The sequence below is a fragment of the Rattus norvegicus genome, chromosome 18 (genome assembly GCF_021556685.1).
Source record: "Rattus norvegicus strain SHRSP/BbbUtx chromosome 18, alternate assembly SHRSP_T2T, whole genome shotgun sequence".
Taxonomy (NCBI): domain Eukaryota; kingdom Metazoa; phylum Chordata; class Mammalia; order Rodentia; family Muridae; genus Rattus; species Rattus norvegicus.
The window spans coordinates 71,589,361-71,612,713 of record NC_141551.1 but is presented as its reverse complement, the minus strand read 5'-3'; the positions used below and the strand labels follow the sequence as shown (position 1 = coordinate 71,612,713).

At 45.0% G+C, this 23,353-nt stretch overlaps 1 protein-coding gene and 1 long non-coding RNA gene across 2 annotated transcripts in view; one reads left to right on the top strand and one right to left on the bottom strand.

Moving 5' to 3' along the window:
• Zbtb7c (zinc finger and BTB domain containing 7C) overlaps window positions 1–23,353 on the bottom strand; it is a 323,617-nt gene that overhangs the window by 180,558 nt on the left and 119,706 nt on the right.
• Window positions 974–16,167, top strand: LOC147999878 (uncharacterized). Its single transcript, XR_015642652.1, has 3 exons — window positions 974–1,033; window positions 13,485–14,689; window positions 15,847–16,167. It is a non-coding gene; the product is annotated as an uncharacterized LOC147999878 (long non-coding RNA).

Sequence of the window (23,353 nt, the reverse complement as noted above, 5' to 3'; positions counted from 1 at the left end):
TCTCTACGGCTCTATGTACTGGTGTAGGCTTCAGCTTTGGAGGCAAAACTCAGTTTTAGCTGTGTGATGTAGCACAACCAATTTAAGTGTGGGTTTTAGAAAGTTGTTGTCCTTCTTGACTTTCCTCTTCCTTGTACTGTGCAAATATAGTGCCATGCAGTTAATGTGTGAGGTGCAAGTTATGGGCAAGTAGATTAGAACCTCAAAATACGTTATTACTTCTACTTCCTGCTATCAGCTATTTACGTGACATGGAAAAATTCATGTCCTTTCTCTAGGACGTGGTTTCCTCATCTAAGAAGTAAGAATTTAAAGAGGAAAAGGCTCTAAGACCCTACTGCTGAAGAGACCACACCCTTTGGTCGTGGGACAAAATCAAGTTGGTATGGACTAGAAAACCTCCCCGCCCCACCCCATGGCTAGCTTCTGTAGTACCTTAGGCTGTTGGGAAGAAAAGCCATCAATCAACAGCGTTATCCAGTTGGAATTCTATGAGCTACTCTAATGACTGTCCTGGCAAGGTATGCACAGGGGTACCACAGTATCTCTGTTATGGGAGTGACCACCTGCTTACTTACTGGATCTGAGGCATGGGGTTCATAGCTCTAGGGGTGAACCTTCCTCTGTTCTTTTTTCTAAATGGACACAGTAACAAGCTGCCCTCCACACACATAGATTAACACAGGCAGGTCTCAAACATCACCCTAGACATTTCTTTGCACAGTGGATAATTAATATGGAAACTCATAACTGGTGGAAGTACAGATACTAAGTGTGGACTCTTCAGCCCTATGGAAATCTATACTATGCATTCCCCACCCACCAATGTTCATGGGCTCTTGCAAGAGAGGAAGACAAAATTACAAGAGCGAGCTCAGAGAAGACTGGAGTGAAACAGGGCAGACATGGCAGGACCTCTCTACTCATGACGTCACAATAGTTATGGCTGCCTGAGATACCTGCACAAGATCAAGCCAGTCAGGAAGCCAGCATGGAGCTACGAGGGGCTCATGAGACCCCACTTCAAGCTGAGGTGAGATTGACAGTTAGTAGCTGCTGGGAGAGGAAGAGTTGATTTTCTTTAAGGGGTAGTCCATGGTAAGGGGTAGTCCATGGTAGGTTGGTCTCCAGTGGAGTGGGAGAGAGAGAGAGAGAGAGAGAGAGAGAGAGAGAGAGAGAGAGAGAGAGAGAGGGAGGAGAGGGAGGAGAGGGAGAAAGGGAGAAAGGGAGAGGGGGAGATGGAGAAAGGGAGAAAGGGAGAGGGGGAGAGGGAGGAGAGGGAGGAGAGGGAGAAAGGGAGAGGGAGGATAGGAAGGAGAGGGAGAGGGAGAGAAGGGAGAGGAAGAGGGAGAATAAAGTGGAGAGAGGTGGAGCTGGATATAGGAAGATAGGGGAAGTTCTCACAGTCAACTCTAACAAAAGACATTGTATGCATGTACGACATTCTTCAAGGACTAATATAAGTCCTTTTATAAAGAGAGTTTAAGAAAAACCTTCATCTGCCAGGGATACATGAGGGAAAAAAATAAGAAAAGTCTTAAAAATGCTTCTTAAAAATTAATAAAGGTCAGGGCACATTCTGCTTCCAGATAAGACGAATGTATTCTCCTGCCTGGAGCAATAAATAATGTTGGTCAATTTAAATGAAGTGACAATTTCAAGATGCTTGACATGAGGACCCAAGAGTGGCATTTGAGAATAAGAAGCAAACAAGGTGTGCCTCCATATGGTGGCTCCATAGGCTTGGTGGGCGGGGCTGAACTGAGCCCTCCATTCACCGGGAGCTGAAGAAATGGATCTGAGTCCAGAGGCCTTTAAGGTTCACAGGACAGATCACCAGGAGAAAGGAGAGGGGAGAGGGGGAGAGAGAGCAAAAGGCATCTAAGCTCAGATCATGGCCAAGGGAAGACCTGCCCAGAGAGGATGAAAACAAACAGCAGCAGCCATCCAGAGCAGACAGGGACAGAGCTGCCTCACCTGCCGCCTGGAGCAGCTCCTATTGCAGGGCATCCCTTAGCACTCAGAAGGCCGTAACACCTAACAGGAAATAATTAGGCCGAGAGCACATGTGGATCTCGACTTGCCCAGCAGATATCAAAGGCAGGATGCAACAGGACCAAAGCATTTCAGACTGCAGAGTTCAGCAACATTGAGACTAATATAAAAATGTCCACCACACACTATAAAACCCGCAGCGCTTGGTGGCCAATCAGAGATTACCAGATACACAGGCGTAAAGAAGGAGGAGATGAAATCAAAACTGACTGGAAACTGTACAGAGGGGAGAATTCACCAGGGTAGAAGAAGAGAGTTATAGCTGTCTGTTTAGAAAGTCGAGGTATAGAATGTAAGATGTAAAAAGAACAAAGCTAAACTTTTAGAGGTAGAAAGTGTCATGTTAAAATAAAAATAAAAATAAACCACACTGGACAAGATCTACTTTTTTGTAAAATCAGGAAACTCAAATACATGGACTCATAGCTGTAGAAGTTTTCTAGAAATAATTACAAGCAAGGGGAAAAAAAGTAGAGAGTACTGTGGGGTAACTGTTGGCTGTTGTGTAATGTGTGTGTGTGTGTGTGTGTGTGTGTGTGATCTATATGTGATATGTGTGTGTGATGTGTGTAATGTATGTGTGATGCATGTGTGTGATGTGTATGCATAATCTGTGTGGTGTGTAATCATAAGTGTGTGATGTGTGAGATGTGTGTGATATGAGATGTGTGTGTGTGATGTGTATGTGATGTATGTAGTATGTGTGATATGTGTGATGTATGTGTGTGATATGTGTTATGTGTGTGATGTGTGTGATGTATGTGGTGTGTGAGCTCTGTGAGGTGTGTGTGTGTGATGTATGTGGTGTGTGATATATATATGTATATATATATGTGTGTATGTGATATGTATGTGATGTGTGTGTTTGTGTGTGATGTGTATATATAATGTGTGGTGTGTATGCAATGTGTGTGTGATATGTGTGAAATGTGTGTGATATGTGTATGTGGTATGTGTGAGATGTGTGTGTGATGTGTGTGATGTGTATGATGTGTGTGTGTGCAATGCGTAGGATGTGTGTGCATAATGTGTATGGGATATGTATCCAGTGTGTATGTAATGTGTGGGTGATGTGTGTGTGACATATGTGGTGTGTGTAATGTATGTTTTGTGTGTGTGTGTGTGTGTGTGTGTATAGTCACCAGAGGAAGAGTGGTAGAATATAAGACAAAGTAAAAGTGAAAATATAACTACCTTTGATTTAGAAAACCCTCAAACTGATATATTCACAAATGCATGAAGCTCAGCCATCCTGAAATACAAGAGATAAGAGAAAGTATACCAAGACACTATCGTCTAGTTGTCTTAGATCAGTAAAGACAAATGTCATAAAAGAAGACAAAGAAAAGGCTATTCAGAACAACGAATGTAAGGGTGGTAACAGATTTTTCATAAAAATAATGTGGGGAAAAAAGATAGACAATATCTCTTATAAAAATGTTCAACGTACAGTTTTCTACACCATAAAATGTCTTCCAAAAGCAACCATAAAATAAGGATGGATTCAGTCCTTGTCTTAGTTGGGGTTTATTTCTGTGAAGAGATACATGACCACAGCAACCAACTCTTATAAAGGAAGACATTTAATCTGGGGGCTGGCTTACAGTTTCAAAGGTGTGTCGCCATGGCAGTATGCAGGCAGACGTGATACTGGAGGAACCGAGAGTTTTACATCTTGATCTACAAACAACAGAAGGATACTGTGTGCCACTGTGAGCACGGCTTGAGCACAGGAGACCTCATCTGCCCTTATGGTGACACAACTCCAACAAGGCTATACCTCCTAATTGTGCCCCTCCCTGTGGGCCAGTCATTCAAACATGAGTTTAGGGGCCATTCCTATTCAAACCACTACAGTCAAATAAAAGTTGGGGAAGAACTGGAGACGTTGCATAGTCAGTAAAGCGTGTGCCAGGGAAGCATGAGAGACTGAGTCTGGATCCTTAGTACCAAAAAGTGCTGGGACGCCTACATGCATCTGTTCCTCAGCACTGGGGAATCAGACAGGATTCCAGGGGTTAGCCCGGCAGCCAGACCATTGAAATCAGCAAGCTCCAGACTTGGTGGGAGACAGTTTCAAGAGATAAGGCAGGGGGTAGCAACAGACACTGGATATTAACCTACCCACAGACTCATGGGGCACACACATGTGCACACGCATGAACACATATGCAATGCACACGTGTGCGCTCTTGAACACACACACACACACACACACACACACACACACACACGCTGGTAACAGACTCATTCTGTAAGAAAGATTATAGTGGCACTTCGAAGCAATGAAAATAATACCAGGTAGAAATATAGCCCTAGGCAAAACCACTGCGGCAACAGGAGTGTTATAAATTAAGTTTATGACTACATCTTCTGTATTCATTTGCATGTATTTAGTTAGTTAGTTAGGGTAGGTACCACACTAACTATGTGGAGGTCACAGTGGACAAGTGGTGGGAGTCAGTTCTCTCCTTCCACCATGCGAATAGCAGAGATTGAACTCAGGTCACCAGGCTTGGCAGTAGGCACATTTACCTTTAATGTTAAATAATAAAAAAGGATTTACCATCCCACGCTAGTGGGAAATATCAGAAAAGGATACACCATCCCCTATTACCACCGGCTACTCTCTAGCCTGGTAGTCTTGACATCTTTCCACTGAACTCGCTAAGAAGTTCCCATGGCGGGTCGCTGCCACCCCAGCCCCATGCAACAACCGTCCATCTCGCGGCTAGCTGTCACAAATCCCTGTATCCTGGCAAAATCAAAACTCTTGAGGCTTGTAATTTACCAATCAGATTTATATCAGTAAATTCTCACCCCACAAAATAAACTCAGAGCCAATTGATAGAAATTGCCCACCTAGATAAGAAATATTGTCCTGTAATTATCCATTCCTTGTGAGATATTCATAGCTTCCTGTGACTATTTAAAACCACTCGGATCTGGGTTGACCTCTCCCTCCATCTCCCTCCCTCCTTTGTATCTCTGTTCCATCTCTCTTTCCCCCTCTGACCTGGAAGTCCTGCCTACTCCTCGCCCAGTGATTGGTCCCCTGAAATCTTTATTCATTAGGGGAAGGTCTTTGCCACATTTACCTGCTGAGCCATCTCACCGCCTCAATATATCTATATTTTAAAATACAATTAGTATGTATATAAAACAGTAACAATGTAAGATGGGATTTATAACTTAAAATGTATAACTCCATTAGTACAAAGGTCAGGAAGGAAGAAATAAGAATGTATCGTTATGAAGTTTCTGTGCTGTACCTCAAATAAGATACTTTTATTTGAAAGGAAAGCAATTATTTTAAGGAAAAGAGTTACAGATATAAATGAACTAGTAGATAAAAGTAAATCATAAAAATGTGAGGAAGGCAGAAAAAGAGGGAACTGAAGCAGAGAAGCTAGGGGATTAGCAGACAACAATGGGCAATGGATTTACATGGAAAAATCAATAGCAACATTAAGGATAAATACTCCGAACATGGGAACTAAGACGTGATGATTGCCAGACTGAATAAAAAGACTATTCTACTTCTGGTTACATACGACTACTTTTAATTATTCCTTTTAATAAATACATGATCAAAAATGTGTACATGCTACACCTAATCAAAAAAACATAACCTCATTAATCTTAGACAAGGTAGACTTCAGACCAAAAATATTACTAAGAACGGAGGTAATTTCATAATGATAAAATATTACTTGTCAGCAGCTATAACAAGCGTCCTCCAAAACCACTGGATGCCTAACAACAGAACTTTGAAACCTTGGAGCAGAAGCTAAAGAAAATGATAATTTTAACAGTCACACATCTATTAAGGTAATGAAATTTGTATTTGAAACATGTTTCATTAAAAAAATTTGAGCCCAGATAGTTTCACTGGTAAATTCTATTATTTAAAAAATTATATGGGTTGGGGATTTAGCTCAGTGGTAGAGCGCTTGCCTAGCAAGCGCAAGGCCCTGGGTTCAGTCCCCAGCTCCGAAAAAAAAGAAGAAAGAAAAAAAAAAGAAAAAAGAAAAAAAAGAAAAAAAGAAAAAAATTATAACAAATTTACATATTATCCCAATGCAGAGAATTATTTCTAGCACAATCTATAAAGTGGATTGTCCTAGTACCAGCCAGGGTACTACAAGAAAACTACAGAAAAAAATATCCTCTGTGAAAAAGATTTGGAAACCATCGATAAAATTTGAACAGATTGAATTCAACAATATTTATAAGGGCAAATGTTCTGACCAAGTGTTATTTACCTCAGGATTACAAGCTGTTTTAACATTAAAAATCAGAGAGCCAACACACTGACAGCCTGTTGTTAATTAACTTCCCATTACTGAAACAAATGCCTAAAATACTCAGCTTGGAGAGAAAGGTTCGTTTTGGAGCCCAGTTGTAGAGACTTTGGTTATGATTGATGGCTCTGCTGTCTTGGACAGGTGGCGAGGCAGCACATCACAGGGAAAGCATGTGGCAGACCAAAGCGACTCAACCCATCTCCGGGGCAAAGAAGAGACTGGGGTTCTATAATCCTCATTAAGGGAGCATACCAGTGACGTAATGGTCTTCCACTAGACCCCAACTCTTAGAGCAGCGGTTTTCAACCTGCAGGGCATGACCTCCCCAGGGCTCACGTGTCAGATGTCCTGCATATTATTACAGTTTTGAAGTAGCAACAAAATAATTTTATGTTTGGGAGTCAGCACAACTTGAGGGACGGTATCAAAGGGTTAAAGGGTTATGGCATTAGGGAGGTCGAGAACCACTGTCCTAGAGGCTGCACTACCTCCCCAGAGACTAAGCCTTTGATGGGGCAATGGTTAATATCCAAACTTCAGGGCAGAATAAAAGAAAGAGCTTATGAGCCTCAGGGTAGATACAGAAAATGCATTTGACAAAATCATTCATTCATTCCCATTGAAAGAAAGACAATGTATCAAGCTAGCGAGATTGTTAACCAGGTAAAGCTATTTGCTGTGCAAACTTGACAATGTGAGTTGAATTCTCACCTCCCTGAAGGAACTTGTCCTCTGACCTCCACACGTGTGCTGTGGCATTCACTGCCCCCCATGACACACACACATACATAACAGTAAAATAAAATGAAGAATTATAAAAGGAAAAGCTATAAACTTAGACTAGAACAGAACTTCTGTGACCTACTCCAGAGAATCCACACGCAGACACACCTGTACTTACTAGCTAAGAATCTTTACCTTCTGACCTGGCATACTTGATAGCAAAGCACCTGAATACTTTTCTTAGAACTCACAGAGTCAAGGCTATCCGTGGTGAACACTCTTATTCAATATTATTTTGAACATTTCAGGAAGTATAATAAGAAAAACCATGACGATTCCCCCAGATACGGGTGAGAATGGCGCGTCTGGCTTGCTTCACAGCTGACACCGCTGTCTGTTTAGAAAACACAGTCGGATCCATGGAAAACCCACTACAATGAGTAGGAGTGATGGAGCAGCCTCACAGGATATGATCAATAGACAATCCGCAACTGTAATTTTAGGCTCTGGAGACAAGCTAGTGGAGTGGAATTTAAAAAAAAAAATAGTACCATCTCCTTAGGACAGTGCCGACATGGAAAGGGCTTGGTGATAAATGTGGCACTGTGTGCGAAACCTGTTTTGAGAAATACAAAATGGTGTATATGAAAATGAAAGGTCTAATGAGACAGAGACACATTGTGTCCACGGGATGGAAGACGGCTATCAATTCTCCCCAAATGGATCTATAAACTCAATGAAACCCCAATCAGAATCCCCTAGAAGGGAGTGGAAGATTCTTTTTTTTCATCTTCTTTTGGTAAAGCGAAGGTTTAGATAGGAAAAGCAAAAGACTTTCCCAAACCAGCTTTGACAAGTAAAGCATTTGGAGACCTTGTGTTGTCTGATATCAAGGTGCGCATAGCTACAGCGCTCACACAGGTGAGTACCAGTGGAAAGGCAGTCAGAGCGCTCACACAGGTGAGTACCAGTGGAAAGGCAGTCATAGCGCTCACACAGGTGAGTACCAGTAGAAAGGCAGTCATAGCGCTCACACAGGTGAGTACCAGTAGAAAGGCAGTCATTGCGCTCACACAGGTGAGTACCAGTAGAAAGGCAGTCATTGCGCTCACACAGGTGAGTACCAGTAGAAAGGCAGTCATAGCGCTCACACAGGTGAGTACCAGTGGAAAGGCAGTCATAGCGCTCACACAGGTGAGTACCAGTAGAAAGGCAGTCATAGCGCTCACACAGGTGAGTACCAGTGGAAAGGCAGTCATAGCGCTCACACAGGTGAGTACTGGTAGAAAGGCAGTCATAGCACTCACACAGGTGAGTACCAGTGGAAAGGCAGTCATAGCGCTCACACGGGTGAGTACTGGTAGAAAGGCAGTCATAGCGCTCACACAGGTGAGTACCAGTGGAAAGGCAGTCATAGCGCTCACACAGGTGAGTACCAGTAGAAAGACAGATAACTACTGCAACAGGATAGAATGTCTAAACCAGTCAGAACCAAACAATCCATTTTTCTTAAGTGTAAAGACAACTCAATGGAAATGGGACAGCCTTTTAACAAATTGTGCTGGAACAATTTACACCACACAGGAATGTGCATGTGCATGCGTGTGCACGCACGCACACACACACACACACACACACACACACTACACACACACACTACACAAATGAACATTGATGTATGTTTGTATCATACTTTTTTAAACCCTCCAAATGAAGTGCTACCCTAAATGTAAAGAATCACATACAGGAATACATACTGTGTGATTCTGTTTGCATAAAATTTAGGTGGACATAATGTGTAGTGACAAAGGGACGATGTCACATAATAGCCTCTTCCCTCTGGGGATGGTAGGGGAGAGGAAGCTAGGATTACAAGGGGTCACAAGGAAACTTAGGGTGAAGAATGTGCACATTATAACTATGGTGATATCACTGTGTATGCAAGTCAAGATTACCAGATTGTCTGTTTCAACCACATATGATATGTTGCATCCCATTCGGACCAGAATAAAGCTGTTCAAAGCAGTGTGCACTGCATCAGGGAGTGGCTGGCTGTCCCTTGCTACCTTTGCGTATCTTACAAATGAAAGGTCAAGATGGAGGTCAGTTGTCCTCGGAGCCCGACTAGGCATCCTTTTAGTTGGATAGACATTCTGTGTGTTCCACTTGTGTATCTGTGCCTCGTGTCTGAGTGGGACAACTGTATAACTACTAAAGAAGGCTACCTGGGCTGCAGGACCTAGTCTGGAAGGCTGTTGTAGCTCACCACTTCCTAATGGAACGTAGCTGCCAGGCCTGATCTACCCTGGTGGGCTGGCTTCAGAATCCTTCTCCCAAAGGAAGCCCGTTCCCCAGGAAGACACAGTCATGCTCAAAGGCAGCAGCATGGCCCCACACAGGGCTCTAATGGGCAGATTTGTATGAGCAAGGGCAACATGAAGGACAGCGAGTAAAACACTGAATTAAAAGCCACTTAAATTAAGAATTCAATAGCATCCACTTAACTAATAAATAGTATTCCTCTTTGCCATTGATCGACTCAGGATGGTAATGAAGAGTTTCAGGGGCAATGGCAGAATGTCTTAATTCATGGCATAAACGTCACCAGCCCTTGGGTTCCTAAGATTGAATGTGTCGGAGAAGAGGGGAATGAAGAGCCCACAAGAATTAATTCTTGGAACATCCCTGCGGGGTCAGCATTATTATGCCCTGCTTCTAGGTAGATTTAATATCACAAGTGCTGGGCAGGGCGTTGAGGGCTCAGGGAGGCTCCATAATCGTTATTAAGTGATGATGGGGCAGATAGGCCAGAGCCGGCTCTCACTCCAGATGGGCAGTCTTCCTTATGCCCAAGTTAAGAGACTGCACAAATGTAGTATCGTGATTATCACAGTGGTCATTACTGCCACAGGGCGTAATGACGGCCCAGATCTGCCAGAACTGTGGGATAGACCACTGCAAAGAAAGCTGTGTTCTCTTAGGACAACATACTGTAAAATGAAATAAGAGGTGGGCTGCTAGGAAATGCTAGACTCGTGGAGACCCACTCCCCTTCAACTGTTCTGCTAGAACCCTCCCTCTGAGCCATTCCTGGGACACGGAGGGTCTTTATACTATGAATGACTGCTTCACGACATGCCCTGATGTAGACTCAGAAGTTCAAAGCCTCCAGTGGTCCCTGCTGGCTCCTCCTTAACAGCCGTCTACTTGCATCGATGGGCATCAGCTCCCATCTCTGGAAAGCCACTCATGAATAAAACTTCACTTGTGAGGGCCACTCTTCCTGCCCAGCCTGGCATGGCTCCAGGTTCAATGGGAACCGTGTGCTGATTCAGTGACTCAACACCTCCATAAGATCCCGGAGGATGCTTCCCCTACCTTTCAGGTACCTCTAGTCTCTCCAACTGGCTTTTATCTTGCCCATTCTTTGGGCTCTCCTCCACATCCTTGACTGCCATGAACCCCCTGCCTTTTGGGTCCCCAATGCTCTTGCCTGCAGCACCTCTCTCCTGAAATCATCACAGGTTAAGCCCATGTCATCAGTCAGATGTCCACATAGACTCCTCACGATAACAGCAGCCCGAGGGCAGCGCCAGTCACTCCATGGCCGTTGCCGTCCTCGTCACCCACCTACAAAGATGAGGACTAGAGAGACGTAGATTCGGAGGTCGTCTGATGGAAGAATGGAAGGTCTTTAGAAGTGGACTGAGTGACTGCATGAAGCTGTCTGGCATCCTTAAAATGACCTCTTTCTGCACTGCCTTGTGAAGCAGAGCCCTGAGGGGGTGAGCAGTGTACCCTCGTGGATGGACTGCCTGCACTGGGACTACTGGTGGAGAGGTGGTTCATGGCCATGTGGCTCCTTAGTGACAATAAAGAGGTTTATTAAAAAAAAAGAAGTCAGCAGAGGAGGCAAGTATACAAATCGACAAATTACACAGAACAGATTTGTAATCAAAGATATGCAAAGTAAACGACTCAGGGCCTCCAAATGCAAACTACAGCAATAATACCGAATTCAGACTTATAAATTAGCACCAAAATGGAATTCATAACTCAAATGCTAATAGGATTATGAAGAAATTGGAACACTTATAAATGGTGAATGGCATTAAGATCTAGTACAATATATGGAGAAAATATTTAGCCAACACATCAAGACCCATATAGACATGTGAGCCCTATAACCTAATAATCCCTCGGCTGAAATCTTACCCAAAAAAGAACAAACAGACATGCGTGGACCTGCCTTTGCTGAGTCAGCACTGCTAAGGCTGATGGTTACCTTTGTGCGTGGATGACATCTCTATAGTCAATTAATGAGCCAATCTTCATAAGATATAACATTAGCCAGCCCGGTCAGCATTGGTCACAGTCGGAACTGAGCTGTAATCACTGGGTGAAGAATAGCATGTCGCTTTTTTAAATGACCAGAATCAAAATCACCTTCACGAGCAGAGCTAGGGTAAATCAGAGAAACAAAGGAAGGAACACACATCACGTGTCACAGCGCATTCTCACAGACTCAGCCAGGCTCATTCCCTCCACCAACATGAAGCCAGAGCCCTCCTGGGGTCTTTGGAGTGGCTTGGGTCCAGCTGTCACATATAATCCTTGGGTCACGGAGGTGAATATAGCTTGCCCACGTGCTGGAAAGCAAAGCTTCGAAAGGCTGGTTGCAGAGTTGGGATTAGGAAAACTGAGGAGGGTAACCACCATGTCACTATGGCAACAGCCTCCCTGGCATCACTGTCCCCCTACCCTGACCAGCCCCCACCAGCTGGTCTGTACACACGGGGCTGTGACTAAGTGTCTCTTCATGTAGCTGACACTCCTCCACAGGCTTGTGTCTGCGAGGGCACCGAAAGGGCAGCCAGCAATCTCTAAGAAGATATCCACCATTTATTATCTCCCTGCCATCACCAGGAGGAGGGACAGAGTCTGTGGAGGAGAAATAGGCAGACACAGAGTTTATCCCCTTGGGGAGCTCACAGAGGACTGAGACCCTCGTCCAGCAAAGAAGCAGCAGAAGAAGATAAGGTGAGGGGTCCTGTGCTGTCTGTGTTCTCGGTGGTACCACACACTATTGTGTAGTCTGGCATCACATGGACAACAGAGGAACAGGATGGACCAGAGCCGGAACCCCTCGGTTTTTTGGATTATGTTGGCCATGGTAAAAATTGAAAATGGCATTTCTGACATAAGTTCACCAGGTTTTCCAAGTTACATTAAAAACTATGGCCTGCTGTCACTGTAAACATCACATGCACGGATCAGGGTGAGTTCCCCCAAAGATGACATTTGGGCTATACAGGAGTAGGAAAGATGCAATTACAGTATACAGAGTGATCCTTTAAATGAATGCTGTCATTATAATAAAACTACATTTGCTTTTCATGCTCTCTCCCAGCCTGGTGCGAAGCTCAACAAGTCTCAGGCCCCAGGGGCTAGTGCTGTGAGAGAGCGGCACCTGATGTCACAGTCCAGACGTGAACTTGAGCTTGGGGTCACCGCCACATAGTTGCTATTTCTTCAAATATTTTCTTCCAAAGCTAGAACAGCTGCCCCTTTAACAGCCTCGCTTTTCCCTGCCATTTTCCCAGCTTCTGGGAATCTTACGGAATCTTACAGGATTCTGGTCTGAAGTGAAACCGCTCCTTCACCAGGAGGGCTTGGAAAGAATGAGGTGACTCCAAGTCAGTGAGGCAGTGGAGAAACCTGTGGGCTCCTGTTAGACACAGGCAGCCCCGTCCTTCACTGTCTGGAATACATAGATCAAGTGAGAGTCATAAATGAGCCAACAGCCTGTCACAGAATATCTGCCAGAGGGGGAGAGAGGAGGCCATGCGATGGGTACTTGGACCAAGCTCTGGGTGCTGTTATAGGTCTGCAGAGGCGCAGAGCAGCCGGGTGGGAAAGGAAGATGTCCCTACCACCCGCCCCACCCCTAAGCCTCAGAGCCTGAGCTAGCTCAGCCAGGCTAAAGATACAATGTGTCGGTCATCCAGACTCAATGTATCCTTGGGAGAGCCATAGTCTGTGCTAGGGCTCTGGGATCTAGAGACTGCTCGACAGGATTAGAAGTCAGGGTACTGCCTGCCAGAGCAAATGTCTAACTCCGGATCTTCATCTGGCAGTCCTAAAGGCTCCGGCCTGCCTCTCTGCAGGGTGTCTATAGTCCACAGTCAGACTCCAGAGCCGCAATACCTCTGCCAACCCACAACCCCGTAGGCCATAGGGTGAGGCCTGTGGATTAGACATAAGGAGGGTCGGTTCTGAGAGACTGACTCAATGGGAGTCTTGCTAAGATTGGGCTCTTGGGGAATGTTCTCAAGGACAGCTAGGCCTAGCTGGTCTCAGAGAAGCCGCGCTGACATTCATTTCTTATTCATTCTTCAGACCAATAGGGCCCTAGAACCCACATTTTCATCCACGTCTCTTGCTGCTCTGACTCACTGTCCTCAGCACCTTGGTCCCTCTTGGCTAAAACTTGCCTGGCTTATCCATCTGGAGCTTCCTTGCCAAGTCCTCCTCAGTTACAGCCTCTGGCCTGGGGGAATAACGAGATCTCTGCCGAGTCCCAGCACTGTGGTCGGTACAGGATGTCATGGTCACACCTCTCAAAATCAAAGGGCATATTGCTCACCACAGGACTTGAGGACACCACATGTGTACTGCAAACGTAAATATTCAACGAAGGGAGAATGTCCAATGGGGTAGGTGAGGGAGGATGCTTTGAACAAATTCTGCTCTGGGCCATCTTCTCCACCAGGTCACCATAAAGCTCATCTTTGCTATGACAGAAGAACTTGACCTTGATCACTGAGCATCCCCGTCTGCATTGTACAAAAATCTTGTTAAGGTAGTTTATCAAGAACCAGCCCCCATACTTAGTGACTTTCTACTCCCTGCCCAATCAGTACCCTGAGCCTTGGCTAAAAATTCTGATTGTCTTTGTACTTAAGGTTGAGTTCAGTTCAATCTTGAACTCTCTTCTCCTATTGCGATAGCTTCTAATTAAAGACTGGTGTCGCCTCTTCTTTCTGACAATAGTCAAAATACTCCAGAAACAAAACACTCCAATTCAAGTCTTAGGTCTATCTCAGGTTGTTGCTGAAGTCTGCAAGTCACCGAACCTTTATAGCACAGAGTAGAGTGGTGCTGGCCCACAGGAGAGTGGAGGGCCCGTGCTCACGCGGGTGGAGTGTGGTGAGTGCAATGAGGTGCAATAAGCAGTTTTCTTGTATTTAAAATACAGCTGGCAGTGGGAGAGTACAGCATTCTGTCTGCAGGCAACCCGTCAAAGGACGTCTCCTAATCCAATCATGCCAGCATCAGATACATCCTCGACTGGGGATAACTAGCCTGCCATCACTAAGTGTCTTGGCCACAGACATCAGAGAAGATTGAGAAAGGACAGAGATTTCAGAACAATAAAGACACAACAACTCCATGCGTGACATTTCAAACCGAGTCCTTTGACTGCTGGGACAGTAGCATTTTGATATTCAGCAAAGGTTCCAGAACAGGAAAATCACCATGTGAGACCCCTTGTCTCCGGAAAATGCTGGCCCAAATTCTTCAGGAAGGTATCGGGACATCAGGTTGGTAACCTTCTCTCAAATGGCTGAGGGGTGGGGGAATTTTGCTGTCCTTTATTTTATCTGTCCGTACTGTTTTTTGTTTTTTTTAAAAAAAGACTGGGACCATCTCAAAATAAATATTCAAGGACAAGAAAAGCTGAAGAAGGCTAATACTGAGAGAGGCTTCAGTGGTCCAGCCAAGTGAGGACCTGCCACCAGGGTGCCAGGGCCAGTGTCCCCTGTGCTACCCATGCCTTGGCAGATGGAAGGCAGTTCATAAGAGTCACCTCATGGCCTCTGAGTCTAGTCACCTTTGACCACGGAGACCCCTTCCTCTCCATGTCCTGCAATCCTCTGTCTCTAAGTGGAGCAAGGAGCAGGGGCCACACTAGACTCCTATGAATGCCAGCACTCAATGTCCTGCAGTCCACACCAGCCCCACATGGCTGAGGCCTCCCCTTGCATGCAGCATGAGAGGTACTGTCCTCTTCCTTGTTCATCCATTGGGAAGGAATTATTCATGGTGCCAAAGGAAATGCCACCATAATGCTGCAGTCAGTACCTATCAGTCCATACAACCCCAGTACCAGTACCAAGTGGGTGGCTCTATGTTAGGGGCAAAGCACTGTTCACCCTGTTGTGTCTCTGTTATCAGCTTTCCTAAGTACTAACAGAAGGAGATACATATGATTTTGTTATCAGCTGCCTTTAGATTTTTCTCTTTTATATACATTAGGCTTTGATGGATGGGGTAAATTTTAAGAAATTGTAGGTAGATTTATATGCATTCATAAGTTTCATTGAAGGATAGTAGAAGTACCATAAATTCTGTGTTACAAAGAACATTATTGACCCTCACTGACTCTGCAGTTGAGGCCTTCCATTCTTTCTAATGCTCTCCATTTCATCCTTTTGCATAGTTATATAGTATTCCATGGCTTAATTTTTTTTTCTCTCTGTTGAGCATTCAGATGATTTAGGTTATTTTCCCTTTTCTAAAGCTGTAAGAAAGGCTGTACCAAGCAACCCAGCTCTTTGGCTCATGATAGTTTCTAAAGTGAAACAGATTAGCTCAATGCATAAGGTCCTCTCTTCCCGGCCCAGACACTCTAGTACTGGTCACTCTCTAAGCATCATGGGTACTATATGGTAGTAACAGTTTCTCCTTTCTGGTCCAGGTCCTCCCATGTAGAACAAGCCAAGCATTTGTGAATTGCCAACAGGCCCTCAGTGATTCTGTTCCACGGGAGAGGGTAGAGCCCAGCCCAGCATTCCCAGCCATGGTGTGCAGAGACAGGAATGAGTTTGACTTCATCAGTGAACTTGATTTCCAACAGGGAACTTACTTTCATCAATATGACAGCTGATCCCAGAGGGATGAAAGGAAATCAGGTTCTCCTCCACTCTCAGGACTCGTGCCTGGTTTCTTTCCCAAGGCAACTTCCAAACATGTCATCTTGTAGTTTGTGGGTCTATAAGCTAAAGGTGTCTGCCCCATTGTCTTGTTTGTTTTTCTGTTGAAATCATAACCATCAAGGTGACAGGGCTAGTAGGTGATGGCATGGGATGTGTGTAGCCATCAGGATTTGACTTGGACAAGGGGTTAAAGCAGAGCAGATCTTATTCAAGTTAATGCAACAGGTGGAGACTTCTGCATAGATCTGAGCTCAATTCTAAATGCAACTGCACTGGTTCTAGACCACACACGGATTCTGAAAACACCTGGAAGCTTACAGTCAAGGACCAGCAGGTCTGCTACTGATAGATTAGTGTGACTTTATAAGAGAGACCTCTGGGAAGCTTCCTTTGACCCCACATACAGATTCCTAAGATATTCATGATATAACAAATTTATTGGCCCCTTGATCTTGGTTCTCCTGATCTGTAGAACTATGATCGACAGTTTCCAGTTTGTGACATTTTTGACAGCATTTCACTGACTGAGGCAATGCATCCTTTGATTTCTAGCCTCTACGTGTTTCTGCGCCACACACGTGTGAAATGCAAGCATTCTCCACAGGTCTCTAGGCAAGGTGGCACAGTAGTAGCTCAAGCAACCGGACCCAGCATTTCACAAATGGTTTCTCCAGAAGGAGGGGAGAACATATTTGAAGTGGAATATTTCGGATTCCTACGTTCTGGATTTGCTTAAGGATTCTATTTTTAAAGTCTAAGAGGGCAATTATCACACTCCCACAAGTAACCTTCCAATCCACATACTCCATTCAGTATGTAGATACAGATCTAGAAGGTTGTAAAAGAAAAAATCTGTTATCACATTAAAAATGACAAGACAGGGCCAGTGAGATGTCTCAGAGGTTCCTGGTGCCAAGCCCAGTGACCTTAGTTCAATCACCAGATTGTTCTCTGATTTACACACACACACACACACACACACACACACACACACATACACACACACACACACGCGCGCGCGCTAAATGAAATAATACATAGATAATAGATAAATACATATATGTAAAAAGCAACAAGACAGGTCTTATTCAAGTTAATGCAACAGGTGGAGAGACTTCTCGATAGACCTGAGCTCAATTCCAAATGTGATAAAAACAGCCAGAAGCTTATAGTCGGGGTCCAGCAGGAGGGGACCTGCTATGGTTAGAAATATCTAAGAACACCATTAGATATTGAGGGTAAGAGTTTTGCTAACCTGGTGCAATGGGATTCTTGCTTAGAGGTGGACCTTGGCTTAGACACCCAGGGTAGGGGATTCTGGATACTCTGGTTTATCAAGATTCTCTGCTAAAACTGGCCTCAGCTAGCTACGTTCAAAGCCAGTCTCAAAGAAGACTCAAAGATGGCTGCCTGGGGTTAGGTAGCGGCAGAAGTGTCTTTCTGAAGACAGATAGATGTAATATGGACACAGACATTATCCATGCAGAAACACAGCCATTACCACAAAGGGAGGAAGAGGTAGTTTATCCTGGAGCCAACTCTGAGTGACCATGGCCTGGGAACCTAGATTCAGAGCTTACCACAAATGCCGTGTTCCCACAGGATGCATTTTCTGAAGTTGGTTACAAGGCAAACGAAAGTCATAAGCCAAGGCATTTTCCAAGGACATTGGTGGGTACATGGGACGCTGGTGATCATAAGGGAGGAGCCTCTCTGGGGGGTTCAGGTGTGATCTGAAGGCATAGCCAGGGGGTTGGTGAGAGCCAGTGATCTGTCAACGTATGCCAACAGGCAGCATGCCAGAGGATATTATGTCATAAGCAGAGGTGGGCAGTGAATGGCTACTTAAGACAGACCAATTTTGGATCCAGGTCTTCAACACACAACCATCTACAATCACAGAAATTCCAACCAGCCCATCTGCCTAGTAGAGTCTTTACCACCCCTATGGGGGCTTTGTATGCTTCTTCTAAGAATGTTAGATCATGACATTTAATAGCTATATGAATGTCTCTATGTTATGTACTACATACATGTGTACACGGTCCCAATCTGTTGGGATGCTTTAACAGAACACCTTACAATCGTGCTTCTTGCTCATGGTTCTGGAGGCTGGGGGTTCAAGAACAAGGGACAGCAGATCTGCTGCCTGGCGAAGCTGTGTTCTCCGCTGCAGAGGTGGACAGCAATGGGATTATTTAAAAATGAAGGGGCTGGTTTCACTCCTGAGGGCTCTGCCTTTACAACCAGATAATCTTCACAATGCTCCACCCTTTTAAAAGTTTATGAAATGTATCACCTCTGTGTGTCTATGCGTGTGTGATGGTGTAGGACACATGCGGAGGTCAAAGGACAATGTTGTGGAGCCAATTCTCCACTCCATGTTTTTGTGGGTCCTAAGGTCAGATGTCAAGTTGCCCGATGTGCAAGCAAGTGTCTTTTCCAATTGAGTCCTCTCATCAACTCGGGTTCCTCCTCTTGATACCATGCCTTTGGGGACTAGATTTGAGATAAGGGTTTGGAAGGAGTGTAGACATTCAGACCCTGTTATAATCAATCAGTACTGCTGGAGCAGGGTGGGAGGAGTGAACGGTCTTAAGTTCCTGCTGAGAAAGGAAACTGGAGGACTCAGTACTAAGGTTCTAATCTCCACAAGTCAATTCAGAAGCCAATGAGATTAGACTGAAAGGTTGTGGAAGTTACCACCTCACACTTACTAGAACAGAGAATGTAAAACAGCACAGCCCCTCTGGGAGACCGAGTTAGGATCTCCAAAGGACCCAGAAATTTCACTCTCAGAAATACACCTAATACTCATAAAAAAAAATGTCCACATAAAAGTTTGCATATCAAGGTTCAGTTGTAGCGTGCTTCGTCATAACTGCCAAGTAGAGGCAACCTCCCTGTCTGTTAACTTTTGGGTGGGTAAGCAAAATGGGTCATATTCCCATAGTGGAGAATTACTCAGGCATGAAAACGGAGCGAAGTGTTGATTCATGATCCAGTGTGGACCAGTTTTTTTTTTTTTTTTTTTTTTTTTGGTTCTTTTTTTTTCGGAGCTGGGGACCGAACCCAGGGCCTTGCGCTTCCTAGGTAAGCGCTCTACCACTGAGCTAAATCCCCAGCCCCGTGGACCAGTTTTGAAAACTTTACGCTAGGCGAAATAATCTAGACCTTACATTGCATCAAGTACATATATGTGTGGTTTCACTGAAAGAAAATTAGGGAACAGAGTGAAAAACGAGAGGTGAGGGCTTGTCCAACACCCTTTAGCAGATTGTTAAAGGGTGTGGGGTTTCTTCCGGGAGGTCATGAAATAGTCTGGGACTTGTGGTTGTTGCAGAATCTCGTGAATTATTAAAAGCCACTGGATTGTACATTAAAAGTGAAATTTATGGGTTGGGGATTTAGCTCAGTGGTAGAGTGCTTGCCTAGTAAGCGCAAGGCCCTGGGTTCGGTCCCCAGCTCCGAAAAAAAAAAAGAAAAGAAAAGAAGAAAAGTGAAATTTATGGTATGTAAATCACATCTCCAAAAATTGTGGCATTGCATCAGTGAGCGTAAAACTCAAAAGAACCAAGAGTCGTCAGGGCAATTCTGAAAGAAACGCCATACCCAAAGACTCAGGCTACTATATATCAAGACGTATTAGTAAACCTCAGGATATAACAGATTATCAGGGTAGAAATCAGCATTTAAGCCAAGGAAGCAGCAGCCCTAGAAAAACGCAGAGAGATGCGTGAAGTCAGAGTGCGGTGATTAGCGGAGGCAGGGTGGACTCTTTGATCACTTAATACAAAGTGCAGAATCGTTTTTTTTACCCCAATGAAGACAACAAGAAAAAACCACCTTACCCTCGGCCTACAGAAACTACACAGTAGGCGTTTATTTTAAGAGGAAGGGAGAGACTGGAGTGGAAGGACAGGATGGAGGGAACTGGATGTCAGCTATCATGCTTTCTCTGTAACAGGAAAGGACCCAGGTGGAATGCTGCCTAAATAAATGTTAAGACTGGTTCCTTAGCTCGTAGTATGTGGATTGTACTCACATTAATACGTCACTGCAGGAAATATACCGAAATACTAAGAATCATTTTCTCAGAGTGGTGAAACATGCGCATGTACCCCTAATGCCCTTATTTTCATCTTTCTGGTTTCCTCTTTTATTCTGAATTGGTAGTATTATGCTTAGGTAGAATATTAAAACTGTTCAAAAAAGGAAGCAGCCCAGTTTTACTGCTGCTACCTTGCTACGACAAACATGAGATGACAATTTCTGCAAACTTCACAGCGTGTTCTATTTTCGGGACACACTCATCCATCAGTATCGGGGTCCATGTGCGAACTGACAGGCCACTCATCTCAACAAATAGTTTCTTTTAGCTCCTGTGGTTAATTAGACACAGTGCTGACCCGGTCGCTATTTCTTAGGACTCCCCAATCTCTGGCTTTTTTACTGCTCCAGATTAGCCCGTAGAACCCCCAGATCCTTGGTCTCAACTCAAGTGGCTGGTCCACAGCAGCCAAGCAGTGAGAGTTTAAGTGTAAAAGCTGGTGTATTGAACCCAAATCCTGTGCTCGCAGAGGCATCGTTTGATAGTAGAAGGCTGTTGGTTCATAGAAGAGATACCCTGCCCCCTGCCTCTGGTAAGATTTGCTTTTCTCCAAGACAACACTCAAGAAACCTCACACTAAGTACCACCAACAAGAAGATGCTTGTTTCTTCAAAACATGTCCCTCCATGGTGCCCCTTGACCCTGCACGGGAGTTAGTCTGGGAGCATCCTTGACATCCTCTTCTTTCCCACTCATTGCCACTACAGTTGACATCCGACTCATCACCAGGATGGATACTGCCTGCCTCTGAAATGTATCTTGGTGCTACCAATTCGTCTCATCTCCATTCCCGTCCCTACTGCAACCCAGGCCACTGCCTCTTTTCATGAGACTCCGTTGCAATCAAGATGTTCCCAATGGCTGGTCATGAAATTCTGTTCCACTGTGGTGGCTTTTCCATCTCCAACTTGAAGCGAAGGCTGTTGGTCTTTATTTTACAACACAGCTGTCATTTGTTATGCCACACAGACATGGGCTGGGGGATTCCCATGTCCACAGACAGTGCTCAGAACAGCTCCTTGTGGGTAAGACATAGCCCAGCTCAATGAGTGAAAAGAACGTCTTTTCCAATACCTGACCTCGCCTGAGTTTGACAGCATGGAGTGAGTCCAAATCCTCAAGGAAAATGTAAAGCCCAAGAAGTCTAGATACTTGCCCAGGACCCCAGGGCTCCTGCTGACAAGAGCCAAGATGGCCACGCTGAGGTCTCTCACCCTCCATTTATACCTCTTTGTCATTAAAAATGGTAGAATACACAGCAAACACATTCATCCTCTTGTTCTTGGTGTGTTTCCTTGCAGGAAATGACTTACGACAGCTACTCATCACACCTTTCAGAAGCAGATAAAAGCACAGAGCCGCTTAGAGGGGCACACACCTTGGCCAGCCTCAAGCCTCACCGGTGGTTCTTCACTCAGCACCAAAGGATGTGGTGTTCACCCTCGGTGAAATCCAGATGCTCTGTCATCCAAAATTCCACATGCCGAGGGATACAATGGTGCCGGCAAAGGGATTCCAGTCCAACAAACAGTACACCTGCTTCACCCACTGGGTGAAAATTTGGTTTTGGAGACTTGATTTGGGGAACAATTGAGTACAGGATCCTAGAAGTGGATTTGTGATAGGGAGGACACTAGGGAGAAAGAAGGGATTTGAGGAGCTGAAGGAGGTCTGAGCCGAGGTCTGAAAGAGCAGTAAGTATTGTGAGATCCAGGTCTCTGAGACAGCCTTGGACTTTAAAACATGAAGTGGGGGGCTGGAGAGATGGTTCGGCAGTTAAGAGCACTGGCTTCTCTTCCAAAAGACCCTGGTTCAATTCTCAGCATCCATAAGGTGGGTCACAACTGTCTAAGTCCAAGGGAATCCTATATCTTCTTCTGGTGTCCACGGACACCAGAAATGCAAGTGGTGCACATACGTATGTGCAGGCAAAACACCCCCACCATGTACAAACACTAACCAAAACAAAACACAAAACCTCTGAGAATTCCCTTGCTGTAAATTTGCCCTGTGCCTCACAAAAGGCAGCTTAGCCCTTCCGGTGTCCCTCATTTCTTGGCGTGTAATGGCCAACAAGGTAGCAAGGGTGTTCTTAAGTTTACAAGACCTTTCTGCTCCAAAGGAAAGTACAAACACAGGGCCATTTGCCTTAACTTTTGTTCACTTAATTTTCATAACTATTCTAGGGAAGGTTGGAACCTTTAATAGGCTGTGCACGAGCTTTCGGTATGCACACAAGAGGACAATTCTGTCTGCTGAGTCATCTTGCAAGAGGGAAAGGGACCTTGCTGGAGTTTACTCCATAGTGACTTTAGAAGTTTCCTTATGGAGGAAGGAGGAAGGATGCCTTACAGTTGGCATCTCTTGAAGGTCACATTTAGAGACATATGTTTTTGTCTCCTTAGCCTCCTGGCCCACTCAATAGAAAATGGTTGCTTTAGGCAGGGTATCAGGGGAAGTTTCGGACATAACAATGAACCCAAAACCCACCTAACTGCTCTCTGCTGCCGAGGTCCTCACAGGCAGTTTCCCTTAGATACCACCAGGGAGCTGGGGTTCTGATTTTATTTCTGGGTTGGTCTATACCGTGTTGTTTTAAATTCATCAGCTGAAGAATCTTGCTTGGAACCACTGGAAGGTGGAAAGGATCTGGGGGCACTGTCACAGACAGCACAGATACAGCAAGGAAGGAAGTCTTAAACCTTAACCCACTCAAGTCCAGAGGGCAGCACTGGAAGCCGCACCCATCCACTCCTCTCCTCAGAACACAGACAAGGACTGTTCTGAGCAAGTGCCTTCTAGAGGAATCCCCTAGAAGGAAATCCTGTGTACCCAACACTCACAGACCGCAGTGGGTCCCTCTTCAGTGTGAAATGACAGGCTGGCAGATCTAATGGCTGGGGAGCTCCAGGCCTCTTCCCCCTTCACTCACATTACTTTGGTGTGGCAGAGAAAGAGAAAGAAAACGAACTCACATTTATCCCACCCAAAGTTTCTCCTGGGCATGGTCTCCCCGACCCCGACATTCACCTGTCAGGTTCAAAGGCCTCCTTGGATGAGGATGGAGGAAGCCAGACGGCTGAGTAGCAAGCTGGAGATGCTGGTGTGATGCAGGGAGACACTGACTGGACCACAGTGTTTATCACCAAGGTGAGGTG